Source organism: Oncorhynchus nerka, linkage group LG14 (assembly GCF_034236695.1).
Source record: "Oncorhynchus nerka isolate Pitt River linkage group LG14, Oner_Uvic_2.0, whole genome shotgun sequence".
NCBI lineage: Eukaryota > Metazoa > Chordata > Actinopteri > Salmoniformes > Salmonidae > Oncorhynchus > Oncorhynchus nerka.
Window position 1 is genome coordinate 20,430,409 of NC_088409.1, and position 21,775 is coordinate 20,452,183.

General features: G+C 60.3%; 1 pseudogene; it reads right to left on the reverse strand.

The window, feature by feature from the left end:
* LOC135575038 (protein virilizer homolog) overlaps positions 1 to 21,775 on the reverse strand; it is a 53,816-nt pseudogene that overhangs the window by 26,441 nt on the left and 5,600 nt on the right.

Consider the following 21,775-nt stretch of genomic DNA (forward strand, 5'->3'; position numbering starts at 1 on the left):
ATGAGGGGTCTGAGCAGGGTGTAGGGTTGAGGGGTCTGAGCAGGGTGTAGGGTTGAGGGGTCTGAGCAGGGTGTAGGGTTGAGGGGTCTGAGCAGGGTATAGGGTTGAGGGGTCTGAGCAGGGTGTAGGTTGAGGGGTTTGAGCAGGGTATAGGGTTGGGGTCTGAGCAGGGTGTAGGGTTGAGGGGTCTGAGCAGGGAATAGGGGTCTGAGCAGGGTGTAGGGTTGAGGGTCTGAGCAGGGTGTAGGGTTGAGGGGTCTGAGCAGGGTGTAGGGTTGAGGGGTCTGAGAAGGGTGTAGGGTGGAGGGGTTTGAGCAGGGTATAGGGTTGAGGGGTCTGAGCAGGGTGTAGGGTTGAGGGGTCTGAGCAGGGTGTAGGGTTGAGGGGTCTGAGCAGGGTGTAGGGTTGAGGGGTCTGAGCAGGATATAGGGTGGAGGGGTCTGAGCAGGGTGGAGGGGTCTGAGCAGGGTGTAGGGTTGAGGGACTGAGCAGGGTGTAGGGTGGAGGGGTCTGAACAGGGTATAGGGGTCTGAGCAGGGTGTAGGGTTGAGGGGTCTGAACAGGGTATAGGGGTCTGAACAGGGTGTAGGGTTGAGGTACTGAGCAGGGTGTAGGTTGGAGGGGTCTGAGCAGGATGGAGGGGTCTGAGCAGGGTGGAGGGGTCTGAGCAGGGCGGAGGGGTCTGAGCAGGGTGGAGGGTTGAGGGGTCTGAGCAGGGTGTAGGGTTCTGAGCAGGGTGTAGGGGTCTGAGCAGGGTGTAAGGTTGAGGAGTCTGAGCAGGGTGTAGGGTTGAGGGGTCTGAACAGGGTGTAGGGTTGAGGGGTCTGAGCAGGGTGTAGGGTTGAGGGGTCTGAGCAGGGTGTAGGGGTCTGAGCAGGGTGTAGGGTTGAGGGGTCTGAGCAGGGTAGGGTTGAGGGGTCTGAGCAGGGGTAGGGGTCTGAGCAGGGTGTAGGGTTGAGGGGTCTGAGCAGGGTGTAGGGATGAGGGGTCTGAGCAGGGTGTAGGGTTGAGGGGTCTGAACAGGGTGTAGGGTTGAGGGGTCTGAGCAGGGTTGAGGGGTCTGAGCAGGGTGTAGGGATGAGGGGTCTGAGCAGGGTGTAGGGATGAGGGGTCTGAGAAGGGGTAGGGTGGAGGGGTCTGAGCAGGGTGTAGGGTGGAGGGGTCTGAGCAGGGTGTAGGGTTGAGGGGTCTGAACAGGGGTATAGGTGTCTGAGCAGGGTGTAGGGTTGAGGGGCTGAGCAGGTGTAGGGATGAGGGGTCTGAGAAGGGTGTAGGGTTGAGAGGTCTGAGCAGGGTATAGGGTGGAGGGGTCTGAGCAGAGTATAGGGTTGAGGGGTCTGAGCAGGGTGTAGGGTTGAGGGGTCTGAGCAGGGTATAGGGTGGAGGGGTCTGAGCAGGGTGTAGGGTTGAGGGGTCTGAGCAGGGTATAGGGTGGAGGGGTCTGAGCAGGGTGTAGGGTTGAGGGGTCTGAGAAGGGTATAGTGTGGAGGGGTTTGAGCAGGGTATAGGGTTGAGGGGTCTGAGCAGGGTGTAGGGTTGAGGGGTCTGAACAGGGAATAGGGGTCTGAGCAGGGTGTAGGGTTGAGGGCCTGAGCAGGGTGTAGGGTGGAGGGGTCTGAGCAGGGTGTAGGGTTGAGGAGTCTGAGCAGGGTGTAGGGTTGAGGGGTCTGAGCAGGGTATAGGGGTCTGAGCAGGGTGTAGGGTTGAGGGGTCTGAGCAGGGTGTAGTGGTCTGAGCAGGGTGTAGGGATGAGGGGTCTGAGCAGGGTGTAGGGGTCTGAGCAGGGTGTAGGGTTGAGGGGTCTGAGCAGGGTGTAGGGATGAGGGGTCTGAGAAGGGTGTAGGGTTGAGGGGTCTGAGCAGGGTATAGGGTGGAGGGGTCTGAGCAGAGTATAGGGTTGAGGGGTCTGAGCAGGGTGTAGGGTTGAGGGGTCTGAGCAGGGTGTAGGGTTGAGGGGTCTGAGCAGGGTGTAGGGTGGAGGGGTCTGAGCAGGGTATAGGGTTGAGGGGTCTGAGCAGGGTATAGGGTGGAGGGGTCTGAGCAGGGTGTAGGGTTGAGGGGTCTGAGCAGGGTATAGGGTGGAGGGGTCTGAGCAGGGTGTAGGGTTGAGGGGTCTGAGAAGGGTATAGGGTGGAGGGGTTTGAGCAGGGTATAGGGTTGAGGGGTCTGAGCAGGGTGTAGGGTTGAGGGGTCTGAGCAGGGTGTAGGGTTGAGGGGTCTGAGCAGGGTGTAGGGTTGAGGGGTCTGAGCAGGGTATAGTGGTCTGAGCAGGGTGTAGGGATGAGGGGTCTGAGCAGGGTATAGGGTGGAGGGGTCTGAGCAGGGTGTAGGGTTGAGGGGTCTGAGCAGGGTATAGGGTGGAGGGGTCTGAGCAGGGTGTAGGGTTGAGGGGTCTGAGAAGGGTATAGGGTGGAGGGGTTTGAGCAGGGTATAGGGTTGAGGGGTCTGAGCAGGGTGTAGGGTTGAGGGTCTGAGCAGGGTGTAGGGTTGAGGGGTCTGAGCAGGGTGTAGGGTTGAGGGCCTGATCAGGGTGTAGGGTGGAGGGGTCTGAGCAGGGTGTAGGGTTGAGGAGTCTGAGCAGGGTGTAGGGTTGAGGGGTCTGAGCAGGGTATAGGGGTCTGAGCAGGGTGTAGGGTTGAGGGGTCTGAGCAGGGTGGAGGGGTCTGAGCAGGGTGGAGGGGTCTGAGCAGGGTGGAGGGTTGAGGGGTCTGAGCAGGGTGTAGGGTTCTGAGCAGGGTGTAGGGGTCTGAGCAGGGTGTAAGGTTGAGGAGTCTGAGCAGGGTGTAGGGTTGAGGAGTCTGAGCAGGGTGTAGGGTTGAGGGGTCTGAACAGGGTGTAGGGTTGAGGGGTCTGAACAGGGTGTAGGGTTGAGGGGTCTGAGCAGGGTGTAGGGGTCTGAGCAGGGTGTAGGGTGTAGGGGTCTGAGCAGGGTGTAGGGTTGAGGGGTCTGAGCAGGGTGTAGGGTTGAGGGGTCTGAGCAGGGTGTAGGGGTCTGAGCAGGGTGTAGGGTTGAGGAGACTGAGCAGGGTGTAGGGTTGAGGGGTCTGAGCAGGGTATAGGGGTCTGAGCAGGGTGTAGGGTTGAGGGGTCTGAGCAGGGTGTAGGGATGAGGGGTCTGAGCAGGGTGTAGGGTTGAGGGGTCTGAGCAGGGTGTAGGGTTGAGGGGTCTGAGCAGGGTGTAGGGATGAGGGGTCTGAGCAGGGTGTAGGGATGAGGGGTCTGAGCAGGGTGTAGGGATGAGGGGTCTGAGCAGGGTGTAGGGTTGAGGGTCTGAGCAGGGTGTAGGGGTGGAGGGGTCTGAGCAGGGTGTAGGGTTGAGGGGTCTGAGCAGGGTATAGGTGTCTGAGCAGGGTGTAGGGGTTGAGGGGTCTGAGCAGGGTTTAGGGATGAGGGGTCTGAGCAGGGTGTAGGGTTGAGGGGTCTGAGCAGGGTGTAGGGTTGAGGGCCTGAGCAGGGTGTAGGGTGGAGGGGTCTGAGCAGGGTGTAGGGTTGAGGAGTCTGAGCAGGGTGTAGGGTTGAGGGGTCTGAGCAGGGTATAGGGGTCTGAGCAGGGTGTAGGGTTGAGGGGTCTGAGCAGGGTGGAGGGGTCTGAGCAGGGTGGAGGGGTCTGAGCAGGGTGGAGGGTTGAGGGGTCTGAGCAGGGTGTAGGGTTCTGAGCAGGGTGTAGGGGTCTGAGCAGGGTGTAAGGTTGAGGAGTCTGAGCAGGGTGTAGGGTTGAGGAGTCTGAGCAGGGTGTAGGGTTGAGGGGTCTGAACAGGGTGTAGGGTTGAGGGGTCTGAACAGGGTGTAGGGTTGAGGGGTCTGAGCAGGGTGTAGGGGTCTGAGCAGGGTGTAGGGTGGAGGGGTCTGAGCAGGGTGTAGGGTTGAGGGGTCTGAGCAGGGTGTAGGGTTGAGGGGTCTGAGCAGGGTGTAGGGGTCTGAGCAGGGTGTAGGGTTGAGGAGGTCTGAGCAGGGTGTAGGGTTGAGGGGTCTGAGCAGGGTGTAGGGTTGAGGGGTCTGAGCAGGGTGTAGGGATGAGGGGTCTGAACAGGGTGTAGGGTTGAGGGGTCTGAGCAGGGTGTAGGGTTGAGGGGTCTGAGCAGGGTGTAGGGATGAGGGGTCTGAGCAGGGTGTAGGGTTGAGGGTCTGAGCAGGGTGTAGGGTGGAGGGGTCTGAGCAGAGTATAGGGTTGAGGGGTCTGAACAGGGTATAGGTGTCTGAGCAGGGTGTAGGGTTGAGGGGCTGAGCAGGGTTTAGGGATGAGGGGTCTGAGAAGGGTGTAGGGTTGAGGGGTCTGAGCAGGGTATAGGGTGGAGGGGTCTGAGCAGAGTATAGGGTTGAGGGGTCTGAGCAGGGTATAGGGTGGAGGGGTCTGAGCAGGGTGTAGGGTTGAGGGGTCTGAGCAGGGTATAGGGTGGAGGGGTCTGAGCAGGGTGTAGGGTTGAGGGGTCTGAGAAGGGTATAGTGTGGAGGGGTTTGAGCAGGGTATAGGGTTGAGGGGTCTGAGCAGGGTGTAGGGTTGAGGGGTCTGAACAGGGAATAGGGGTCTGAGCAGGGTGTAGGGTTGAGGGCCTGAGCAGGGTGTAGGGTGGAGGGGTCTGAGCAGGGTGTAGGGTTGAGGAGTCTGAGCAGGGTGTAGGGTTGAGGGGTCTGAGCAGGGTGTAGGGTTGAGGGCCTGAGCAGGGTGTAGGGTGGAGGGGTCTGAGCAGGTTGTAGGGTTGAGGAGTCTGAGCAGGGTGTAGGGTTGAGGGGTCTGAGCAGGGTGTATAGGGGTCTGAGCAGGGTGTAGGGTTGAGGGTCTGAGCAGGGTGGAGGGGGGTCTGAGCAGGGTGGAGGGTCTGAGCAGGGTGGAGGGTTGAGGGGTCTGAGCAGGGTGCAGGGTTCTGAGTAGGGTGTGAGGGGTCTGAGCAGGGTGTAGGTTGAGGGGTCTGAGCAGGGTGTAGGGTTGAGGGGTCTGAGCAGGGTGTAGGGTTGAGGGTCTGAACAGGGTGTAGGGTTGAGGGGTCTGAACAGGGTGTAGGGTTGAGGGGTCTGAGCAGGGTGAGGGGTCTGAGCAGGGTGTAGGGTGGAGGGGTCTGAGCAGGGTGTAGGGTTGAGGGGTCTGAGCAGGGTGTAGGGTTGAGGGGTCTGAGCAGGGTGTAGGGGTCTGAGCAGGGTGTAGGGTTGAGGGGTCTGAGCAGGGTGTAGGGTTGAGGGGTCTGAGCAGGGTGTAGGGTGGAGGGGTCTGAGCAGGGTATAGGGTTGAGGGGTCTGAGAAGGGTATAGTGTGGAGGGGTTTGAGCAGGGTATAGGGTTGAGGGGTCTGAGAAGGGTATAGGGTGGAGGGGTCTGAGCAGGGTGTAGGGTTGAGGGGTCTGAGCAGGGTATAGGGTGGAGGGGTCTGAGCAGGGTGTAGGGTTGAGGGTCTGAGCAGGAGGGGTGAGCAGGGTATAGGGTTGAGGGGTCTGAGCAGGGTGTAGGGTTGAGGGGTCTGAACAGGGAATAGGGGTCTGAGCAGGGTGTAGGGTTGAGGGCCTGAGCAGGGTGTAGGGTGGAGGGGTCTGAGCAGGGTGTAGGGTTGAGGAGTCTGAGCAGGGTGTAGGGTTGAGGGGTCTGAGCAGGGTGTAGGGTTGAGGGCCTGAGCAGGGTGTAGGGTGGAGGGGTCTGAGCAGGTTGTAGGGTTGAGGAGTCTGAGCAGGGTGTAGGGTTGAGGGGTCTGAGCAGGGTGTAGGGGTCTGAGCAGGGTGTAGGGTTGAGGGGTCTGAGCAGGGTGGAGGGGTCTGAGCAGGGTGGAGGGGTCTGAGCAGGGTGGAGGGGTCTGAGCAGGGTGTAGGGTTCTGAGCAGGGTGTAGGGGTCTGAGCAGGGTGTAAGGTTGAGGAGTCTGAGCAGGGTGTAGGGTTGAGGAGTCTGAGCAGGGTGTAGGGTTGAGGGGTCTGAACAGGGTGTAGGGTTGAGGGGTCTGAACAGGGTGTAGGGTTGAGGGGTCTGAGCAGGGTGTAGGGGTCTGAGCAGGGTGTAGGGTTGAGGGGTCTGAGCAGGGTGTAGGGTTGAGGGGTCTGAGCAGGTGTAGGGTTGAGGGGTCTGAGCAGGGTGCAGGGGTCTGAGCAGGGTGTAGGGTTGAGGGTCTGAGCAGGGTGTAGGGTTGAGGGGTCTGAGCAGGGTGTGAGGGGTCTGAGCAGGGTGTAGGGTTGAGGGTCTGACAGGGTGTAGGGATGAGGGGTCTGAACAGGGTGTAGGGTTGAGGGGTCTGAGCAGGGTGTAGGGTTGAGGGGTCTGAGCAGGGTGTAGGGATGAGGGGTCTGAGCAGGGTGTAGGGATGAGGGGTCTGAGCAGGTGTAGGGTGGAGGGGGGTTGTATAGGGTTGAGGGTCTGAACAGGGTATAGGTGTCTGAGCAGGGTGTAGGTTGAGGGTCTGAGCAGGGTGTAGGGATGAGGGGTCTGAGAAGGGTGTAGGGTTGAGGGTCTGAGCAGGGTATAGGGTGGAGGGTCTGAGCAGGGTATAGGGTTGAGGGGTCTGAGCAGGGTGTAGGGTTGAGGGGTCTGAGCAGGGTATAGGGTGGAGGGGTCTGAGCAGGGTGTAGGGTTGAGGGGTCTGAGCAGGGTGTAGGGTGGGGGGTCTGAGCAGGGTGTAGGGGAGGGGTCTGAGCAGGGTATAGTGTTGAGGGGTCTGAGCAGGGTGTAGGGTTGAGGGGTCTGAGCAGGGTGTAGGGTTGAGGGGTCTGAGCAGGGAATAGGGGTCTGAGCAGGGTGTAGGGTTGAGGGTCTGAGCAGGGTGTAGGGTGGAGGGGTCTGAGCAGGGTGCAGGGTGGAGGGGTCTGAGCAGGGTGTAGGGTTGAGGGGTCTGAGCAGGGTATAGGGGTCTGAGCAGGGTGTAGGGTTGAGGGGTCTGAGCAGGGTATAGTGGTCTGAGCAGGGTGTAGGGATGAGGGGTCTGAGCAGGGTGTAGGGGTCTGAGCAGGGTGTAGGGTTGAGGGGTCTGAGCAGGGTGTAGGGATGAGGGTCTGAGCAGGGTGTAGGGTTGAGGGGTCTGAGCAGGGTATAGGGGTCTGAGCAGGGTGTAGGGTTGAGGGGTCTGAGCAGGGTGTAGGGTTGAGGGGTCTGAGCAGGGTGTAGGGTTGAGGGGTCTGAGCAGGGTGTAGGGTGGAGGGGTCTGAGCAGGGTAGGGTTGAGGGGTCTGAGAAGGGGTTGGAGGGTTTGAGCAGGGTATAGGGTTGAGGGGTCTGAGCAGGTGTAGGGTGGAGGGGTCTGAGCAGGGTGTAGGGTTGAGGGGTCTGAGCAGGGTGTAGGGTGGAGGGGTCTGAGCAGGGTGTAGGGTTGAGGGGTCTGAAAGGGTATAGGGTGGAGGGGTTCTGAGCAGGGTAGGGTTGAGGGTCTGAGCAGGGTGTAGGGTTGAGGGGTCTGAACAGGGGAATAGGGGTCTGAGCAGGGTGTAGGGTTGAGGGGTCTGAGCAGGGTGTAGGGTGGAGGGGTCTGAGCAGGGTGTAGGGGTTGGGGTCTGAGCAGGGTGTAGGGTTGAGGGGTCTGAGCAGGGTGTAGGGTTGAGGGTCTGAGCAGGGTGTAGGGTGGAGGGGTCTGAGCAGGGTGTAGGGTTGAGGGTCTGAGCAGGGTGTAGGGTTGAGGGGTCTGAGCAGGGAGGGGTCTGAGCAGGGTGTAGGGTTGAGGGGTCTGAGCAGGGTGGAGGGGTCTGAGCAGGGTGGAGGGGTCTGAGCAGGGTGGAGGGTTGAGGGGTCTGAGCAGGGTGTAGGGTTCTGAGTAGGGTGTAGGGGTCTGAGCAGGGTGTAAGGTTGAGGAGTCTGAGCAGGGTGTAGGGTTGAGGGGTCTGAGCAGGGTGTAGGGTTGAGGGGTCTGAGCAGGGTGTAGGGTTGAGGGGTCTGAGCAGGGTGTAGGGTTGAGGGGTCTGAGCAGGGTGTAGGGTTGAGGGGTCTGAGCAGGGTGTAGGGTGGAGGGGTCTGAGCAGGGTGTAGGGTTGAGGGGTCTGAGCAGGGTGTAGGGTTGAGGGGTCTGAGCAGGGTGTAGGGGTCTGAGCAGGGTGTAGGGTTGAGGAGTCTGAGCAGGGTGTAGGGTTGAGGGGTCTGAGCAGGGTGTAGGGGTCTGAGCAGGGTGTAGGGTTGAGGGGTCTGACAGGGTGTAGGGATGAGGGGTCTGAACAGGGTGTAGGGTTGAGGGGTCTGAGCAGGGTGTAGGGTTGAGGGGTCTGAGCAGGGTGTAGGGATGAGGGGTCTGAGCAGGGTGTAGGGATGAGGGGTCTGAGCAGGGTGTAGGGTTGAGGGGTCTGAGCAGGGTGTAGGGTTGAGGGGTCTGAACAGGGTATAGGGTGTCTGAGCAGGGTGTAGGGTTGAGGGGTCTGAGCAGGGTGTAGGGATGAGGGGTCTGAGCAGGGTGTAGGGTTGAGGGGTCTGAGAAGGGTATAGGGTGGAGGGGTCTGAGCAGGAGTATAGGGTTGAGGGGTCTGAGCAGGGTGTAGGGTTGAGGGGTCTGAGCAGGGTATAGGGTGGAGGGGTCTGAGCAGGGTGTAGGGTTGAGGGGTCTGAGCAGGGTATAGGGTGGAGGGGTCTGAGCAGGGTGTAGGGTTGAGGGTCTGAGCAGGGTATAGTGTGGAGGGGTTGAGCAGGGTATAGGGTTGAGGGGTCTGAGCAGGGTGTAGGGTTGAGGGGGTGAACAGGGAGGGGTCTGAGCAGGGTGTAGGGTTGAGGGTCTGAGCAGGGTGTAGGGGTGGAGGGGTCTGAGCAGGGTGCAGGGTTGAGGGTCTGAGCAGGGTGTAGGGTTGAGGGTCTGAGCAGGTGTATGAGGGGTCTGAGCAGGGTGTAGGGTTGAGGGGTCTGAGCAGGGTGTAGGGTCTGAGCAGGGTGTAGGGATGAGGGTCTGAGCAGGGTGTAGAGGGTCTGAGCAGGGTGTAGGGTTGAGGGGTCTGAGCAGGGTGTAGGGATGAGGGGTCTGAGAAGGGTGTAGGGTTGAGGGGTCTGAGCAGGGTATAGGGGTCTGAGCAGAGTATAGGGTTGAGGGGTCTGAGCAGGGTGTAGGGTTGAGGGGTCTGAGCAGGGTGTAGGGTTGAGGGGTCTGAGCAGGGTGTAGGGTGGAGGGGTCTGAGCAGGGTATAGGGTTGAGGGGTCTGAGCAGGGTATAGGGTGGAGGGGTCTGAGCAGGGTGTAGGGTTGAGGGGTCTGAGCAGGGTATAGGGTGGAGGGGTCTGAGCAGGGTATAGGGTTGAGGGGTCTGAGCAGGGTGGAGGGGTCTGAGCAGGGTGTAGGGGAGGGGTCTGAGCAGGGTGTAGGGTGGAGGGGTCTGAGCAGGGTGTAGGGTTGAGGGTCTGAGCAGGGTGTAGGGTTGAGGGTCTGAGCAGGGTAGGGTTGAGGGGTCTGAGCAGGGTGTAGGGTTGAGGAGTCTGAGCAGGGTGTAGGGTTGAGGGGTCTGAGCAGGGTATAGGGGTCTGAGCAGGGTGTAGGGTTGAGGGGTCTGAGCAGGGTATAGTGGTCTGAGCAGGGTGTAGGGATGAGGGGTCTGAGCAGGGTAGGGTAGGGGTCTGAGCAGGGTGTAGGGTTGAGGGGTCTGAGCAGGGTATAGGGTGAGGGGTCTGAGCAGGGTGTAGGGTTGAGGGGTCTGAGCAGGGTGTAGGGTTGAGGGGTCTGAGCAGGGTGTAGGGTTGAGGGGTCTGAGCAGGGTGTAGGGTTGAGGGGTCTGAGCAGGGTGTAGGGTTGAGGGTCTGAGCAGGGTGTAGGGAGGGGTCTGAGCAGGGTGTAGGGTTGAGGGGTCTGAGCAGGGTGTAGGGTGGAGGGGTCTGAGCAGGGTGTAGGGTTGAGGAGTCTGAGCAGGGTGTAGGGTTGAGGGGTCTGAGCAGGGTATAGGGGTCTGAGCAGGGTGTAGGGTTGAGGGGTCTGAGCAGGGTGGAGGGTCTGAGCAGGGTGGAGGGTCTGAGCAGGGTGGAGGGTTGAGGGGTCTGAGCAGGGTGTAGGGTGAGCAGGGTGAGGGGTCTGAGCAGGGTGTAAGGTTGAGGAGTCTGAGCAGGGTGTAGGGTTGAGGGGTCTGAGCAGGGTGTAGGGTTGAGGGGTCTGAGCAGGGTGTAGGGTTGAGGGGTCTGAGCAGGGTGTAGGGGTCTGAGCAGGGTGTAGGGTTGAGGAGTCTGAGCAGGGTGTAGGGTTGAGGGGTCTGAGCAGGGTATAGGGGTCTGAGCAGGGTGTAGGGTTGAGGGGTCTGAGCAGGGTGTAGGGATGAGGGGTCTGAACAGGGTGTAGGGTTGAGGGGTCTGAGCAGGGTGTAGGGTTGAGGGGTCTGAGCAGGGTGTAGGGATGAGGGGTCTGAGCAGGGTGTAGGGCTGAGGGGTCTGAGCAGGGTGTAGGGTGGAGGGGTCTGAGCAGAGTATAGGGTTGAGGGGTCTGAACAGGGTATAGGTGTCTGAGCAGGGTGTAGGGTTGAGGGGCTGAGCAGGGTTTAGGGATGAGGGGTCTGAGAAGGGTGTAGGGTTGAGGGGTCTGAGCAGGGTATAGGGTGGAGGGGTCTGAGCAGAGTATAGGGTTGAGGGGTCTGAGCAGGGTATAGGGTGGAGGGGTCTGAGCAGGGTGTAGGGTTGAGGGGTCTGAGCAGGTATAGGGTGGAGGGGTCTGAGCAGGGTGTAGGGTTGAGGGGTCTGAGCAGGGTGTGGAGGGGTCTGAGCAGGGTTGAGGGGTCTGAGCAGGGTGTAGGGTTGAGGGGTCTGAGCAGGGTGTGGAGGGGTCTGAGCAGGGTGTAGGGTTGAGGGGTCTGAGCAGGGTGTAGGGTTGAGGGGTCTGAGCAGGGTGTAGGGTTGAGGGGTCTGAGCAGGGTGTAGGGTGGAGGGTCTGAGCAGGGTGTAGGGTTGAGGGTCTGAGCAGGGTGTAGGGTTGAGGGGTCTGAGCAGGGTATAGGGGTCTGAGCAGGGTGTAGGGTTGAGGGGTCTGAGCAGGGTGGAGGGGTCTGAGCAGGGTGGAGGGTCTGAGCAGGGTGGAGGGTTGAGGGGTCTGAGCAGGGTGTAGGGTCTGAGTAGGGTGTAGGGGTCTGAGCAGGGTGTAAGGTTGAGGTCTGAGCAGGGTGTAGGGTTGAGCAGGGTGTAGGGTTGAGGGGTCTGAACAGGGTGTAGGGTTGAGGGGTCTGAACAGGGTGTAGGGTTGAGGGGTCTGAGCAGGGTGTAGGGGTCTGAGCAGGGTGTAGGGTGGAGGGGTCTGAGCAGGGTGTAGGGTTGAGGGGTCTGAGCAGGGTGTAGGGTTGAGGGGTCTGAGCAGGGTGGAGGGGTCTGAGCAGGGTGTAGGGTTGAGGAGTCTGAGCAGGGTGTAGGGTTGAGGGGTCTGAGCAGGGTGTAGGGGTCTGAGCAGGGTGTAGGGTTGAGGGGTCTGAGCAGGGTGTAGGGATGAGGGGTCTGAACAGGGTGTAGGGTTGAGGGTCTGAGCAGGGTGTAGGGTTGAGGGTCTGAGCAGGGTGTAGGGATGAGGGGTCTGAGCAGGGTGTAGGGTTGAGGGGTCTGAGCAGGGTGTAGGGTGGAGGGTCTGAGCAGGTATAGGGTTGAGGGGTCTGAACAGGGTATAGGTGTCTGAGCAGGGTGTAGGGTTGAGGGGCTGAGCAGGGTGTAGGGATGAGGGGTCTGAGAAGGGTGTAGGGTTGAGGGGTCTGAGCAGGGTATAGGGTGGAGGGGTCTGAGCAGAGTATAGGGTTGAGGGGTCTGAGCAGGGTGTAGGGTTGAGGGGTCTGAGCAGGGCATAGGGTGGAGGGGTCTGAGCAGGGTGTAGGGTTGAGGGTCTGAGCAGGGTAGGGTGGAGGGGTCTGAGCAGGGTGTAGGGTTGAGGGGTCTGAGCAGGGTATAGGGTTGAGGGGTCTGAGCAGGGTGTAGGGTTGAGGGGTCTGAGCAGGGTGTAGGGTTGAGGGGTCTGAGCAGGGTATAGGGTTGAGGGTCTGAGCAGGGTGTAGGGTTGAGGGGTCTGAGAAGGGTGTAGGGTGGAGGGGTCTGAGCAGGGTGTAGGGTTGAGGGTCTGAGCAGGGGTAGGGTTGAGGGGTCTGAGCAGGGTGTAGGGTTGAGGGGTCTGAGCAGGGTATAGGGTTGAGGGGTCTGAGCAGGGTGTAGGGTTGAGGGGTCTGAGCAGGGTGTAGGGTTGAGGGGTCTGAGCAGGGTATAGGGGTCTGAGCAGGTGTAGGGTTGAGGGTCTGAGCAGGGTGTAGGGTTGGAGGGGTCTGAGCAGGGTGTAGGGTTGAGGAGTCTGAGCAGGGTGTAGGGTTGAGGGGTCTGAGCAGGGTAGGTGGAGGGGTCTGAGCAGGGTGTAGGGGAGGGGTCTGAGCAGGGTGTAGGGTTGAGTGGTCTGAGCAGGGTGTAGGGATAGGGGTCTGAGCAGGGTGTAGGGAGGTCTGAGCAGGGTGTAGGGTTGAGGGGTCTGAGCAGGGTGGTGAGCAGGGATGAGGGGTCTGAGCAGGGTGAGGGAGGGGTCTGAGCAGGGTGGAGGGGTCTGAGCAGGGTGTTGAGGGGTCTGAGCAGGGTGTAGGGTTGAGGGGTCTGAGCAGGGTGTAGGGTTGAGGGGTCTGAGCAGGGTGTAGGGTGGAGGGGTCTGAGCAGGGTATGGAGGGGGTCTGAGCAGGGTGTGGAGGGTCTGAGCAGGGTGTAGGGTTGGGTCTGAGCAGGGTGTAGGGTTGAGGGGTCTGAGCAGGTGTAGGGTTGAGGGGTCTGGGCAGGGTGTAGGGTGAGGGGTCTGAGCAGGGTGTAGGGGTCTGCAGGGGCCTTGAGGGGTCTGAGCAGGGTAGGGTTGAGGGGTCTGAGCAGGGTGTAGGGTTGAGATGGTGGAGCAGGGTCTGGAGCAGGGTGGAGGGTCTGAGCAGGGTGGAGGGTTAGGGAGGGGTCTGAGCAGGGTGTAGGGTTGAGGGGTCTGAGCAGGGTGTAGGGGTCTGAGCAGGGTGTAGGGTTGAGGGGTCTGAGCAGGGTGTAGGGTTGAGGGGTCTGAGCAGGGTGTAGGGTTAGGGTGAGGGTTGAGGGGTCTGAGAAGGGTAGGGAGGGGTCTGAGCAGGGTGTAGGGTTGAGGGGTCTGAGCAGGGTGGAGGGGTCTGAGGGGTCTGAGAGGGTCTGAGCAGGGTGGAGGGGTCTGAGCAGGGTGTAGGGTTGAGGGGTCTGAGCAGGGTGTAGGGTGGAGGGGTCTGAGCAGGGTGTAGGGGGGTCTGAGGGGAGGGGTCTGAGAAGGGAGGAGGGTGAGCAGGGTGGAGGGGTCTGAGCAGGGTGTAGGGTTGAGCAGGGTCTGAGCAGGGTGTAGGGTTGAGGGGTCTGAGCAGGGTGGAGGGGTCTGAGCAGGTTGGAGGGGTCTGAGCAGGGTTGAGGGGTCTGAGCAGGGTGTAGGGTTGGGGTCTGAGCAGGGTGTAGGGTTGAGGGGTCTGAGCAGGGTGAGGGGTCTGAGCAGGGGTAGGGTTGAGGGGTCTGAGCAGGGTGTTGAGGGGTCTGAGCAGGGTGGAGGGGTCTGAGCAGGGTAGGGAGGGGTCTGAGCAGGGTGTGGAGGGGTCTGAGCATGGGTGGAGGGTCTGAGCAGGGTGTAGGGGTCTGAGCAGGGTGTAGGGTTGAGGGGTCTGAGCAGGGTGTAGGGATGAGGGGTCTGAGAAGGGTGTAGGGTTGAGGGGTCTGAGCAGGGTGTAGGGTTGAGGGGTCTGAGCAGGGTATAGGGTCTGAGGGGTCTGAGCAGGGTGTAGGGTTAGGGGTCTGAGCAGGGTGTAGGGTTGAGGGGTCTGAGCAGGGTGTATAGGGGTTGAGGGGTCTGAGCAGGGTGTAGGGTTGAGGGGTCTGAGCAGGGTGTAGGGTTGAGGGGTCTGAGCAGGGTGTAGGGTTGAGGGTCTGAGCAGGGTGTAGGGTTGAGGGGTCTGAGCAGGGTGTGGAGGGGTCTGAGCAGGGTGTAGGGTTGAGGGGTCTGAGCAGGGTGTAGGGTTGAGGGGTCTGAGCAGGGTGTAGGGCAGGGTGTAGGGGTTGAGGGGTCTGAGCAGGGTGTAGGGGTCTGAGCAGGGTGTAGGGTTGAGGGGTCTGAGCAGGGAGGGGAGGGGTCTGAGCAGGGTGTAGGGTTGAGGGTGGGGGTCTGAGCAGGGTGTAGGGTTGAGGGGTCTGAGCAGGGTTGAGGGGTCTGAACAGGGTGAGGGGTCTGAGCAGGGTGGAGGGTCTGAGAAGGGAGGAGGGGTCTGAGCAGGGTGGAGGGGTCTAGGGTGAGGGTTGAGGGGTCTGAGGGTGGGTGTAGGGTTGAGGGGTCTGAGCAGGGTGAGGGGTCTAGGGTTGGAGGGGTCTGAGCAGGGTGTAGGGTTGAGGGGTCTGAGCAGGGTGTAGGGGTCTGAGCAGGGTGTAGGGTTGAGGGGTCTGAGCAGGGTGTAGGGGGTCTGAGCAGGGTGGAGGGGTCTGAGCAGGTGTGAGGGGTCTGAGCAGGGTGTAGGGTTGGGTCTGAGCAGGGGTGGAGGGGTCTGAGCAGGGTGTAGGGGTCTGAGCAATGGTGGAGGGGTCTGAGCAGGGTGTAGGGTTGGGTCTGAGAAGGGTGTCTGAGGATTGTAGGGTTGAGGGTCTGAACAGGGTGTAGGGTTGAGGGGTCTGAGCAGGGTGTAGGGTTGAGGGGTCTGAGCAGGGTGTAGGGTTGAGGGGTCTGAGCAGGGTGTAGGGTTGAGGGGTCTGAGCAGGGTGTAGGGTTGAGGGGTCTGAGCAGGGTGTAGGGGATTGAGGGGTCTGAGCAGGGTGTAGGGTTGAGGGTCTGAGCAGGGTGTAGGGTTGAGGGGTCTGAGCAGGGTGTAGGATTGAGGGGTCTGAGCAGGGTGTAGGGTTGAGGGGTCTGAGCAGGGTGTAGGGTTGAGGGGTCTGAGCAGGGTGTAGGGTTGAGGGGTCTGAGCAGGGTGTAGGGTTGAGGGGTCTGAGCAGGGTGTAGGGTTGAGAGGTCTCAGCAGGGTGTAGGGTTGAGGGGTCTGAGCAGGGTATAGGGTGGAGGGTCTGAGCAGGGTGTAGGGTTGAGGGGTCTGAGCAGGGTGTAGGGTGGAGGGGTCTGAGCAGGGTGTAGGGTTGAGGGGTCTGAACAGGGTGTAGGGGTCTGAGCAGGGGAGGGTTGAGGGTCTGAGAGGGGAGGAGGGGTCTGAGCAGGGTGGAGGGGTCTGAGCAGGGTGTAGGGTTGAGGGTCTGAGAAGGGTGTAGGGTTGAGGGGTCTGAGCAGGGTGGGGTTGAGGGGTCTGAGCAGGTTGGAGGGGTCTGAGCAGGGTTGAGGGGTCTGAGGGGTGAGGGGTCTGAGCAGGGTGTAGGGTTGAGGGGTCTGAGCAGGGTGGGGGGTCGGGCAGGGTGGAGGGGGGTCTGAGCAGGGTGTAGGGGTCTGAGCAGGGGGTGGAGGGGTCTGAGCAGGGTGGAGGGTCTGAGCAGGTTGGAGGGTCTGAGAATGGTGGAGGGGTCTGAGCAGGGTGGAGGGGTCTGAGCAGGGTGGAGGGTGGAGGGGTCTGAGCAGGGTGTAGGGTTGAGGGGTCTGGAGCAGGGTGTAGGGGTCTGAGCAGTGTGTAGGGTTGGGGTCTGAGCAGGGTGTAGGGTTGAGGGGTCTGAGCAGGGTGTAGGGTTGAGCAGGGTTCTGGAGGGGCAGGGTGTAGGGTTGAGGGTCTGAGAAGGGTAGGGTAGGGGTCTGAGCAGGGTGTAGGGTGAGGGGTCTGAGCAGGGAGGAGGGTCTGAGCAGGGTGTAGTTGAGGTCTGAGCAGGGTGGAGGGTCTGAGCAGGGTGTAGGGTTGAGGGGTCTGAGCAGGGTGTAGGGTTGAGGGGTCTGAGCAGGGTGTAGGGGTCTGAGAGGGAGGAGGGTCTGAGAAGGGTTGAGGGGTCTGAGCAGGGTGTAGGGGGTCTGAGCAGGGTGTAGGGTTGAGGGGTCTGAGGTGGGTGTAGGGTTGAGGGGTCTGAGCAGGGTGGAGGGTCTGAGCAGGTTGGTAGGAGTATAGGGTTGAGGGGTCTGAGCAGGGTGTAGGGGTCTGAGCAGGGTGTAGGGTTGAGGGTCTGAGCAGGGTAGGGGGGGGGTCGGGCAGGGTGGAGGGGTCTGAGCAGGGTGTAGGGGTCTGAGCAGGGTGGAGGGGTCTGAGCAGGGTGGAGGGGTCTGAGCAGGTTGGAGAGGGGTCTGAGCAGGGTGGAGGGGTCTGAGCAGGGTGTAGGGGTCTGAGCAGGGTGTAGGATTGAGGGGTCTGAACAGGGTGTAGGGTTGAGGGGTCTGAGCAGGGTGTAGGGGTTGAGGGTCTGAGCAGGGTGTAGGGTTGAGGGGTCTGAGCAGGGTGTAGGGTTGAGGGGTCTGAGAAGGGTGTAGGGTTGAGGGGTCTGAGCAGGGTGTAGGGTTGAGGGGTCTGAGCAGGGTGTAGGGTTGAGGGGTCTGAGCAGGGTGTAGGGTTGAGGGGTCTGAGCAGGGTGTAGGGTTGAGGGGTCTGAACAGGGTGTAGGGTTGAGGGGTCTGAGCAGGTGTAGGGTTGAGGGGTCTGAGCAGGGTGTAGGGTTGAGGGGTCTGAGCAGGGTGTAGGGTTGAGGGGTCTGAGCAGGGTGTAGGGTTGAGGGGTCTGAGCAGGGTGTAGGGTTGAGGGGTCTGAGCAGGGTGGAGAGGGGTCTGGCATGGTGGAGGGGTCTGAGCAGGGTGTAGGGTGGAGGGGTCTGAGCAGGGTGTAGGGTTGAGGGGTCTGAACAGGGTGTAGGGTCTGAGCAGGGTGGAGTTGAGGGGTCTGAGCAAGGGAGCAGGGTGAGCAGGGGTGGAGTTGGGTCTGAGCAGGGTGTAGGGTTGAGGGGTCTGAGCAGGGTGTAGGGTTGAGGGGTCTGAGCAGGGTGTAGGGTTGAGGGGTCTGAGCAGGGTCTGAGCAGGGTATAGGGGTCTGAGGGCAGGGTTGTAGGGTGGGGGTCTGAGCAGGGTATAGGGTTGAGGGTGAGCAGGGTATAGGGTTGGAGGGTCTGAGAGGGGTCTGAGCAGGGTGTAGGGTTGAGGGTCTGAGCAGGGTGTAGGGTGGAGGGTGAGCAGGGTGAGGGGTCTGAGCAGGGTGTAGGGTGGAGGGTCTGAGCAGGGTGTAGGGTTGAGGGGTCTGAGCAGGGTGTAGGGTTGAGGGTCTGCAGGGTGGGGTCTGAGCAGGGTGTAGGGTGGAGGGGTCTGAGCAGGGTGTTGAGGGGGTCTGAGCAGGGTGTAGGGTTGAGGGGTCTGAGCAGGGTGGAGGGTCTGAGGGGTCTGAGCAGGGTGTAGGGTTGGGGTCTGAGAGGGTCTGAGGGGTCTGAGCAGGGGTAGGGTGAGGGGTCTGAGCAGGGTGTAGGGTTGAGGGGTCTGAGCAGGTGTGTAGGGGTCTGAACAGGGTGTAGGGAGGGGTCTGAGCAGGGTGTAGGGTTGAGGGGTCTGAGCAGGGTGTAGGGTCTGAGCAGGGTGAGGGGTCTGAGCAGGGTGTAGGGTTGAGGGGTCTGAGCAGGGAGGGGTCTAGGGTTGAGGGGTCTGAGCAGGGTGTAGGGTTGGGTCTGAGCAGGGTGTAGGGTTGAGGGTCTGAGCAGGGTGTAGGGGTCTGAGCAGGGGTAGGGGTCTGAGCAGGGTGTAGGGTTGAGGGGTCTGAGCAGGGTGTAGGGTTGAGGGGTCTGAGCAGGGTGTAGGGTTGAGGTCTGAGCAGGGTGTAGGGTTGAGGGTCTGAGCAGGGTGTAGGGAGGGGTCTGAGCAGGGTGTAGGGTTGAGGGTCTGAGCAGGGTGTAGGGTTGAGGGGTCTGAGCAGGGTGTAGGGTCTGAGCAGGGTGTAGGGTTGAGGGGTCTGAGCAGGGTGTAGGGTTGAGGGGTCTGAGCAGGGTGTAGGGTTGAGGGGTCTGAGCAGGGTGTAGGGTGGAGGGGTCTGGGAGGGTGTAGGGTTGAGGGGTCTGAGCAGGGTGTAGGGTTGAGGGTCTGAGCAGGGTATAGGGTGGGAGGGTCTGAGCAGGGTGTTAGGGAGGGGTCTGAGCAGGGTGTAGGGTGGAGGGGTCTGAGCAGGGTGTAGGGTTGAGGGGTCTGAGCAGGGTGTAGGGTCTGAGGGGTCTGAGCAGGGTGTAGGGTTGAGGGGTCTGAGCAGGGGTGGAGGGGTCTGAGCAGGGTGTAGGGTTGAGGGTCTGAGCAGGGTGTAGGGTTGAGGGGTCTGAGCAGGGTGGAGGGGGTCTGAGCAGGGTCTGAGCAGGGTTGAGGGGTCTGAGCAGGGTGCAGGGTTGAGGGGTCTGAGCAGGGTGTAGGGTTGAGGGGTCTGAGCAGGGTCTGAGCAGGTGTAGGGAGGGGTCTGAGCAGGGTGAGGGGTCTGAGCAGGGTGTAGGGTTGAGGGGTCTGAGCAGGGTGTAGGGTTGAGGGGTCTGAGCAGGGTGTAGGGTTGAGGGGTCTGAGCAGGGTGTAGGGGGTCTGGAGGGGTCTGAGCAGGGTATAGGGTTGAGGGGTCTGAGCAGGGTGTAGGGTTGAGGGGTCTGAGCAGGGTGTAGGGTGGAGGGGTCTGAGCAGGGTGTAGGGTTGAGGGGTCTGAGCTGAGCAGGGTGTAGGGTGGAGGGGGATCAGGGTGGAGGGGTCTGAGCAGGGTGTAGGGTGGAGGGTCTGAGCAGGGTGTAGGGTGGAGGGGTCTGAGCAGGGTATAGGATTGAGGGGTCTGAGCAGGGTGTAGGGTTGAGGGGTCTGAGCAGGGTGTAGGGTGGAGGGGTTTGCAGGGTTAGGGTGTAGGGTCTGAGCAGGGTGTAGGGTTGAGGGGTCTGAGCAGGGTGTACGGTTGAGGGGTCTGAGCAGGGTGTAGGGTTGAGGGGTCTGAGCAGGGTGTAGGGTTGAGGGTGTAGGGTGACGGTTGAGGGGTCTGAGCAGGGTGTAGGGTTGAGGGGTCTGAGCAGGGTGTAGGGTTGAGGGGTCTGAGCAGGGTGTAGGGTTGAGGGGTCTGAGCAGGGTGTAGGGTTGAGGGGTCTGAGCAGGGTGTAGGGTTAGGGTGTGAGGGTCAGGGTGTACGGTTGAGGGGTCTGAGCAGGGTGTAGGGTTAGGGTGTAGGGTTGAGGGGTCTGAGCAGGGTGTACGGTTGAGGGGTCTGAGCAGGGTGTAGGGTTGAGGGGTCTGAGCAGGGTGTAGGGTTGAGGGGTCTGAGCAGGGTGGAGGGGTCTGAGCAGGGTGTAGGGTTGAGGGGTCTGAGCAGGGTGTAGGGTTGAGGGGTCTGAGCAGGGTGTAGGGTGAGGGTCTGAGAAGGGTGTAGGGTTGAGGGGTCTGAGCAGGGTGTAGGGTTAGGGTCTGAGGGTTGAGGGGGTCTGAGCAGGGTGTAGGGTTGAGGGTCTGAGCAGGGTGTAGGGTTGAGGGTCTGAGCAGGGTGTAGGGTTGAGGGTCTGAGCAGGGTGGGGTTGGGTCTGAGCAGGGTGTAGGGTTGAGGGGTCTGAGCAGGGTGGAGGGGTCTGAGCAGGGTGTAGGGTTGAGGGGTCTGAGCAGGGTGTAGGGATCTGATCAGGGTGTAGGGTTGAAGGGTCTGAGCAGGGTGTAGGGTTGAGGGATCTGATCAGGGTGTAGGGATCTGAGCAGGGTGTAGGGTTGAGGGGTCTGAGCAGCATGCCAGAGCACACACACACTGTCTGTCCTGAGGTCACACAGGAGCCCCCTACCTTCCTCCATCTCTTCCTCCTCCTCACCCTCATCCTCCTCCTCTTCCTCCTCCTCATCCTCAGGGGCGCTACACTCCGTCCGTGCATCGTCCTCTTCTTCCGGCTCTTCATCCTCTTCCTCCTCCCCCTCTTCCTCAGGCTCGGCGTCTGAGTAGGGTTCGTCGGCAGGCAGTGAGCTGCGCTCAGGTGAGACCGCCTCCAGGTAGTCCTCCCCTCTTTCAGTCGGCTCCGCCTTGGCCACTCCAACTGAGACAGTCACCATGGACACCACAGTCGGTTATCAAGGCAACCAAAGAGGGCATCAGGTATACACAGATACAAGCTTGCACAAATACATGGAAACGCTTCTTTTGGCAAGGTTAGCTAGTTGAATATACAGTATGAAATCTGTCCCTGTGAGATGAACATAGAGACGCAGAGAAGTGTGTGTGTTACCGGTCACTGGGACCGGCTCCTCATCATCATCATCTGGTGGGGGTGGTCCAGGAGGGGTGCGGGGGCCTCTGGGAGCTGGTCTGGGGGGACTGCCATTATACTGCTCCTCCTTATCCCACTCTGAGACACACACACAGTTGAGTCCACCTTGTGTTTTCCTTTTCGCCATGGGAAATATGATAGTATTGTGATAGTGGTATCCTGGCAACTCTACTATGAGTCTTTACTCACCTTGTTTGATGATCCTCTTGAGGCCCGTCTGTTGTTGGGGGGTGGGGGAGGGGGAGGTGGGGGAGAGTCCCGGTCGTGACCATGTGACCTTTCTGCTGTACCGTACACGGCCACCGTCAGACTGGTGTACCATCCACGCAGCACCAGACCATCTGTGTTCACCTACACAACACACACACTCACCATTACAAACACACAGCGACACACACAACACAGTTCACCTGTAGAGAGAACAGTGACCTTTCTACAGACAGAGGGGGAAGGAGTCTTTACCTTTCCATTGGGCCTGAAAACGATGGACTTGTTTTCGTCATATTCAAAACTGTAAGGACGAGACAGCGAGAGAAAGAGAGACAGAATTATCACATTTCCATTAGTAGTGGAGCAGGCTACAGTAGAGGGGCTGGTGTACTGCAAGTTCTCTCTCAGGTGAACAACGGCCTGTGAGCGCTTGACTAACATTAGGTTGTGCCTGTGTTCTCGGTTGGAATGATCGATGTAGTATTCTGGGTTCCATATTCTGTTGTGTGTGATTCTGCAGGTGCAGCAACAGGGCTAAGTGTCTGGCGACCCGTCTCGGAGTGAACAAGGACTAAGACAGTAGTCACAGATTGGTCTCTGCCCTGACAGCTTCTACAGGTGAGACTTGAGCTCTCAAATACTTTTATAGACACATTCTGGGAAGTGAAAAAATGGGAGGGGTGGGGAGAGAGAAATAGACAGATACTGGGAGGGCAGGAGCAACAGAGAGAGACAGAGGAAGAGGTAGAGAGAGAGGGATACAGACAGAGAGAGGTAGAGAGAGAGGGATACAGACAGAGAGGAAGAGGTAGAGAGAGAGGGATACAGACAGAGAGAGGAAGAGGTAGAGAGGGATACAGACAGAGAGGAAGAGGTAGAAGAGGGATACAGACAGAGAGGGAGTAGAGAGAGGGATACAGAGAGAGGAAGAGGTAGAGGATACAGACAGAGAGAGGAAGAGGAGGGATACAGACAGAGAAGAGGAAGAGGATAGAGAGAGAGGGATACAGACAGAGAGAGGAAGAGGTAGAGAGAGAGGGATACAGACAGAGAGAAGAAGAGGTAGAGAGAGGGATACAGACAGAGAGAGGAAGAGGTAGAGAGAGGGATACAGACAGAGAGAGGAGAGTAGAGATAGAGGATACAGACAGAGAGAGGAAGAGTTAGAGAGAGGGATACAGACAGAGAGAGGAAGAGAGAGAGGGATACAGACAGAGAGAGGAAGAGGTAGAGATAGAGGGATACAGACAGAGAGAGGAAGAGGTAGAGAGAGAGGGATACAGACAGAGAGAGGAAGAGGTAGAGAGAGAGGGATACAGACAGAGAGGAGAGTAGAGAAGGGATACAGACAGAGAGAGAGGTAGAGAGAGGGATACAGACAGAGAGAGGGAAGAGGTAGAGAGAGAGAGGGATACAGACAGAAGAGGAGAGGGGATAGAGACAGAGAGAGGAGAGATGTAGAGAGAGGGATACAGACAGAGAGAGGAAGAGGTAGAGAGAGGGATACAGACAGAGAGGAAGAGGTAGAGAGAGAGGATACAGAGAGAGACAGAGGTAGAGTAGAGAGGGATACAGACAGAAGAGGTAGAGAGAGAGGGATACAG